Raw genomic sequence first — 7,891 nt, 5'->3', positions numbered from 1 at the left:
TGGTAGCATGGCAACATGGTAAACATTAAAACATGTTAAAAATGTTAACATAGAGCATGGTAACATTGCCAACATGGTAACTTGTAACAAGGTAACATAGAACATGGTAACTAGAACATGGTAGCTACGAACATGGGTAACTAGATATTTTAACATAGAACCATGTACATGGTAACATAGAACATGGGTGACTGGTTGACATAGAACCAGGTGACATGGTAACATAGACATGGTAACATGGTACATCGACATGGTAACATGGTAACTATAACATGGTAGCATAGAACATGGTAAATAGATCATGGTAACTGGAACTAGAACATGGTAACATGGCAGCATGGCAACATGGTAACATTGAACATGTGTAGCATAGGACGTGGTACATGGTAACATAGAAGGGGTAACATGGCAACATGGGTAACATAGAACACTGGCAACAAGGTAAACATATGACATTGTCAATGTAACATAGAACATGGTGACATGGTACACTAGACATGTAATAGAAATGGAACATGGTAACATTAGAACAGTTTAACATTGTTAAATAGAACAAGTAACATAGAACCTGGTAACATGGTAACATAGAACATGGGTAACATGGTAACATAGATTATGGTAACATGGCAACATAGAACGGTGACATGGCAGCAGGCAACAGGTAACATTGAAACATTGTAAACATTGTAGCATAGAACATGGTAACAGTAGAACATGGTAACATGGCAACATGCTAACATAGAACATGGCAACTGGTAACTTGACACATGGTAACATAGAACATGGTGACATGGTATACAGGACATGGCACCATGGTAATCTGTAACATAGAAGCAATGGTAGCATGAACATGGACCATGACTAATATTTTAACATAGAACATGTAACATGGTAAATAGAAATGGTGGCATGTGCTGACATGGACGCAAGGTGACATGGAACAGAATGGTAACATGGGTAACATAGAACATGGTAACTGGTAACATATAACATGGTAGCATAGAATCAATGGTAACATAGATCATGGTAACATAGACATGGTAAATGGCAGCATGGCAACATGTAACCTTGAACATGTAGCATAGCATGTAACATGGTAACATAGAATGTGGTAAACATGGCGACACATGGTAACATAGAACATGGCAACAAGGTACATAGAACATTGACATGGTAAACATAGAACATGGTGAACATTGTAACTAGAACATAGTAAGTAGAATGTAACTGGTAACATAGAACATGTTAACATTGTAAAATAGAACAGGTAAACATAGAACAATGGTAACATAGACATGGTACATGGTAACATGAGATTTGGTACCATGGCAACATAGAACATGGTGACATGGTCAGCATTGGCAACATGGTAACATTGAACATTGTACCATTTGTAGCATAGAACAGGTAACATAGAACAGGTAACATGGCCAACATGCTAACGTAGAACATCGGCAAACATGGTACACATTGACATGGTCAACATAGAAACATGGTGACATCGGTTATACGAACTGGCAACATGGTACATGGTAACATAGAGCATGGTAACGTGGTAACATAGAACATGAAAGGAAATCAACATGGTTACATTGAAAATGGTAAACATGGTTAACATAGAGCATGGTAACATTGCAACATGGTCAGCATGGTAACATAGTAACAACATGACAACATGGAAACAAGGTAACATAGGAAAAACATGGTAACATAGACATGGTAGCATAGAACATGGCTACATGTAACATAGAACATGGTAACACTAGAACATGGTAACATAGAATTGCTGTAACATGGTATAATTGGTAGCATGGCCGACATGGTAACATAACATGGTAAAATGTTAACATAGAGCATGGTAAGCATTGCAAACATGGTATACTTGGTAACAGGTACGATAGAACATGGTAACATAGAACATTGGTAGCATAGAAACATCGGGAACAAGAATATTTTGACAACATAGAACATGGTAAAATGGTAACTGAGAACATGATGGACATGTGTGAATAGACCAAGGTGAACATGGTAACATAGAACATGAGTATACAGGAAACATAAGAACACGGTAACATGGTAGCCATATGAACTGGTACACATAGATCATGTGTAACATGGTAACATAGACAAACATGTAACAATGGCGCATGGCAAAACATGGTAACTTGGAACAGTGGTACATAAGGACTGGTAACAATAGAACATGGGTCCAACATGGTAACATGAGAATGTGGTAACATGTGCAACATTGGTAACAGAGAACATGGCAACATGGTAACATAGTAACATGGTAACATGGTAACAAATGGTACATGTGGCAACATGGTAACGTAGAACATGGTAAACATGGTAACATAGAATGGGTACATGGTAACGTTAACAAGAAACAAGACACGGGCAACAATGTAACATAGAACAATGGTAACATAGAACAGGGTAAGCATAGAACTGGTAACATAGAATATTTTAAACATAGAACATGGTAACATGTACTAGAACATGAATGACATGGTGACATAGACCAAGGTGACATGTAACATAGAACATGGTAACATGGTAACAGACAAACGGTAAAACATGTTAGCATAGAACTGGTAACATAGATCATGGTAAACATGACATGGTTATCTAGAAACATCGGTAACATGGCAGGCATGGCACATGGTAACATTGAACATGGTAGCATAGGACATGGGACAGATTTTTACCTTGTCAGCTCAGGGATTTGATCGTGCAACCTTTTGGTTACTAGCCCAACGCTCTAAACACTAGGCTTCCTGCCACCCCAAGAATATAGCTAACCCCGTGACTGTGAATACTGAGTTTCGCGTCCGCTCCCGCCCCGCCCCTCTGGAAACACTTTTCTCAAGCTACAGATCACATTCTGAGCATGTTGTCTCTGCCTGTCCGGTTCCCCTATCTCCACTGGGATTCTCTGCCTCAAACCCTATTACAGGGTTTGGCTTACTGGTGCTCGTCCATGCTGTCCCTAGGAGGGCTGCGTCACTTGAGTGGGTTGAGTCACTGACGTGATCTTCCTGTCCGGGGTGGCGCCCCCCCCCTTGAGTTGTGCTGTGGGGGAGATCTTTGTGGCCTATACTTGGCCTTGTCTCAGGGTAGTAGGTTGGTGGTTGAAGATATCCCTCTAGTGGGATACATCTCAACATTAACTGTTCAGAGGAGACTGAGTGAATCAGGCCTTCATAGTTAAATTGCTGAAAAGAAACCACTACTAATGGACACCAATAATAAGAAGAGACTTGCTTTGGCCATGAAACAAGAGAAATAGACATTCGACTGGTGGAAATCTGTCCTTTGGTCTGATGAGTCCAAATGTGAGATTTTTGGTTCCAACCGCGGTGTCTTTGTGAGGTGCAGAGTAGGTGAACGGATGATCTCTGCATTGGTGGTTCCCATGTGAAGCATGGAGGAGGAGGTGTGATGGTGTGGGGGTGCTTTGCTGGTGATACTGTCGGTAATTTCTTTAGAATTCAAGGCACACTTAACCAGCATGGCTACCACAGCATTCTGCAGCTATACGCCATCCCATCTGGTTTGCGCTTAGTGGGACTATAATTTGTTTTTCAACAGGACAATGACCCAACACACCTCCAGGCTGTGTAAGGCTGTTTGACCAAGAAGGAGAGTGATGGGGTGCTGCATCAGACGACCTGGCCTCCACAATCACCCGATCTCAACCCAATTGAGATGGTTTGGGATGAGTTGGACCGCAGAGTGAAGGAAAAGTAGCCAACAAGTACTTAGCATATCTGGGAACTCCTTCAAGACTGTTGGGAAAGCATTCCAGGTGACTACCTCATGAAGCTGGTTGAGAGAGTGTGCAAAGCTGTTATCAAGGCAAAGCGTGGCTACTTTGAAGAATCTCAAATATAAAATATATTTTGATTTGTTTAACACTTTTTTGGTTACTACATGATTCCATATGTGTTATTTCATAGTTTGATTTCTTCGCTATTATTCTACAATGTAGAACATAGTAAAAATAAAGAAAGACCCAGGAATGAGTAGTTGTGTCCCACCTTTTGACTGGTACTGTATATATGAAAAAAATCTTGGACATGGGACAAGAATAGAGGAACAATGACATTTACAACAACAATAAGCGTTCCTAGTTGGTGTTCACAATCTCTGTCCAGAAGGTCCAGAAAGGGACCCACAATCTTGACAAATCTGCTGGAGGAGTTAATCTACTGGAGGAGTTAGTCCTGGAGGAGTTAGGAGTTAGTCCTGGAGGATTTAGGAGTTAGTGCTGGAAGAGTTAGTGCTGGAGGAGTTAGTCCTGGAGGAGTTAGGAGTTAGTGCTGGAGGAGTTAATCTGCTGGAGGAGTTAGGAGTTAGTGCTGGAGGAGTTAGTGCTGGAGGAGTTAATCTGCTGGAGGAGTTAGGAGTTAGTGCTGGAGGAGTTAGTGCTGGAGGAGTTAATCTGCTGGAGGAGTTAGTCCTGTAGGAGTTAGGAGTTAGTGCTGGAGGAATTAGTGCTGGAGGAGTTAGTGCTGGAGGATTTAGTCCTGGAGGAGTTAGGAGTTAGTGCTGGAGGAGTTAGTGCTGGAGGAGTTAGGAGTTAGTGCTGGAGGAGTTAATCTGCTGGAGGAGTTAGTCCTGTAGGAGTTAGGAGTTAGTGCTGGAGGAGTTAGTGCTGGAGGAGTTAGGAGTTAGTGCTGGAGGAGTTAATCTGCTGGAGGAGTTAGTCCTGGAGGAGTTAGGAGTTAGTGCTGGAGGAGTTAATCTGCTGGAGGAGTTAGTCCTGGAGGATTTTCGAGTTAGTGCTGGAGGGGTTAGTGCTGGAGGAGTTAGGAGTTAGTGCTGGAGGAGTTAATCTGCTGGAGGAGTTATGAGTTAGTGCTGGAGGAGTTATGAGTTAGTGCTGGAGGAGATAATCTACTGGAGGAGTTAGCCCTGGAGGAGTTAGGAGTTAGTGCTGGAGGAGTTAATGCTGGAGGAGTTAGGAGTTAGTGCTGGAGGAGTTAATCTGCTGGAGGAGTTAGTCCTGTAGGAGTTAGGAGTTAGTGCTGGAGGAGTTAGTGCTGGAGGAGTTAATGCTGGAGGAGTTAGGAGTTAGTGCTGGAGGAGTTAATCTGCTGGAGGAGTTAGTCCTGTAGGAGTTAGGAGTTAGTGCTGGAGGAGTTAGTGCTGGAGGAGTTAGTGCTGGAGGAGTTAGGAGTTAGTGCTGGAGGAGTTAATGCTGGAGGAGTTAGGAGTTAGTGCTGGAGGAGTTAGTGCTGGAGGAGTTAGTCCTGGAGGAGTTAGGAGTTAGTGCTGGAGGAGTTAGTGCTGGAGGAGTTAGGAGTTAGTGCTGGAGGAGTTAATCTGCTGGAGGAGTTAGTCCTGTAGGAGTTAGGAGTTAGTGCTGGAGGAGTTAGTGCTGGAGGAGTTAGTCCTGGAGGAGTTAGGAGTTAGTGCTGGAGGAGTTAATCTGCTGGAGGAGTTAGTCCTGGAGGATTTTCGAGTTAGTGCTGGAGGGGTTAGTGCTGGAGGAGTTAGTCCTGGAGGAGTTAGGAGTTAGTGCTGGAGGAGTTAGTGCTGGAGGAGTTAGTCCTGGAGGAGTTAGGAGTTAGTCCTGGAGGAGTTAGGAGTTAGTGCTGGAGGAGATAGTGCTGGAGGAGTTAGGAGTTAGTGCTGGAAGAGTTAATCTGCTGGGTGAGTTAGTCCTGGAGGAGTTAGGAGTTAGTGCTGGAGGAGTTAGTGCTGGAGGAGTTAGTGCTGGAGGAGTTAGGAGTTAGTGCTGGAGGAGTTAATGCTGGAGGAGTTAGGAGTTAGTGCTGGAGGAGTTAGTGCTGGAGGAGTTAGTCCTGGAGGAGTTAGGAGTTAGTGCTGGAGGAGTTAGTGCTGGAGGAGTTAGGAGTTAGTGCTGGAGGAGTTAATCTGCTGGAGGAGTTAGTCCTGTAGGAGTTAGGAGTTAGTGCTGGAGGAGTTAGTGCTGGAGGAGTTAGTCCTGGAGGAGTTAGGAGTTAGTGCTGGAGGAGTTAATCTGCTGGAGGAGTTAGTCCTGGAGGATTTTCGAGTTAGTGCTGGAGGGGTTAGTGCTGGAGGAGTTAGTCCTGGAGGAGTTAGGAGTTAGTGCTGGAGGAGTTAGTGCTGGAGGAGTTAGTCCTGGAGGAGTTAGGAGTTAGTCCTGGAGGAGTTAGGAGTTAGTGCTGGAGGAGATAGTGCTGGAGGAGTTAGGAGTTAGTGCTGGAAGAGTTAATCTGCTGGGTGAGTTAGTCCTGGAGGAGTTAGGAGTTAGTACTGGAGGAGTTAGTCCTGGAGGAGATAGGAGTTAGTCCTGGAGGAGTTAGTCCTGGAGGGGTTAATCTGCTGGAGGAGTTAGTCCTGGAGGAGTTAGGAGTTAGTGCTGGAGGAATTAGTCCTGGAGGAGATAGGAGTTAGTCCTGGAGGAGTTAGTCCTGGAGGGGTTAGGAGTTAATGCTGGAGGAGTTAGTCCTGGAGGAGTTAGGAGTTAGTCCTGGAGGAGTTAGTCCTGGAGGAGTTAGGAGTTAGTGCTAGAGGAGTTAGTCCTGGAGGAGATAGGAGTTAGTCCTGGAGGAGTTAGTCCTGGAGGGGTTAGGAGTTAGTCCTGGAGGAGTTAGTCCTGGAGGAGATAGGAGTTAGTCCTGGAGGAGTTAGTCCTGGAGGAGTTAGGAGTTAGTGCTGGAGGAATTAGTCCTGGAGGAGATAGGAGTTAGTCCTGGAGGAGTTAGTCCTGGAGGGGTTAGGAGTTAATGCTGGAGGAGTTAGTCCTGGAGGAGTTAGGAGTTAGTCCTGGAGGAGTTAATCTGCTGGAGGAGTTTCTGCTAGCCATCTACGGTAGCAAGGGAGGGTGGGTGACTTTCATTCTGTGAGGATTTTTTTTTCAGACACCATTCCAAACATCAGAGCCTGTTGTTCCTCGTAGGACGATCTTAGAACTGTCTCTGAACAGCCAAAGAGAGCAAGTTCTGGGTCAGGTTCAAATGGCCCTCTCATATATCTTTGAATTCCAATAAAAGGTGTTCCTCTGAAAAATGATTATTAGGGGGCAGAGCCAAAAAAGTTCTGAGATAATGAACCCTCTGAGGGTTTACATCTGTCACACAGTGGGGAGACCTGGGGGTAAAGTATATTTCATTTGGTTTTGGAGTAATGAAGTCTATGCATGTCTTTGTGTTCTATCAATTAATATACAGTATGGCATTGATGGAACAGGAGTGAATTCTAGACAGAGCTTCTCCATATAGATCATCGGATATGTCTATATGGAACTCTTTACCCCAGGTGTCCTTGAGATGACCAGTAGAGGTCTCTGTGTAGTTGGAGAAAAAGGAGACAAACGGTGAGATGAGGTGTTTTGAGTTGGGAGAGTGAGATCATTAAACTATTGTTATACAGGGAGGGTATCAACATTTAGAATTTTACCTTTGATATAGTGTCTGACTTCTAAATAATGGGAAGAATGTGAATGGGAGAATTTGAATGTATTATTTAATTGTATGAATGGTTCTAACTGCTTAACTATGTATAAATCTTCAGTTGAGGCCAGTCCCTTCTCCCTCCATTCATTAAACACCCAGACCGAGATGGAACAAAATAATGATTAAAGCATATCGGGGATTAAAGCATATCGGGGATTAAATCACATCGGGGATGAAAGCATATCGGGGATTAAAGCATATTTTGGATTAAGCATATCGGGGATTAAAGCATATCAGGCACCTTATAAACATTCTTAATCTGGTTTAATACATATATTTTGTTTAATTCTCCAAAGAAAGTTGTTGCTCAGTTTGTTTGGGCACTGCTTTGGAGAAAAGCATGGTTGGAAGAGAGGAATTTGTTACTGACCTGACTTCCATAATTAGCCACAGGGGGGCAACCATGTCCAATGTATCAGGGAAAGCCAGTTGACAGTATGCTA

This window comes from Salvelinus namaycush, unplaced genomic scaffold, assembly GCF_016432855.1.
Source record: "Salvelinus namaycush isolate Seneca unplaced genomic scaffold, SaNama_1.0 Scaffold1478, whole genome shotgun sequence".
In the NCBI taxonomy this organism is placed as follows: Eukaryota; Metazoa; Chordata; class Actinopteri; order Salmoniformes; family Salmonidae; genus Salvelinus; species Salvelinus namaycush.
This window is presented reverse-complemented; position numbering follows the sequence as displayed.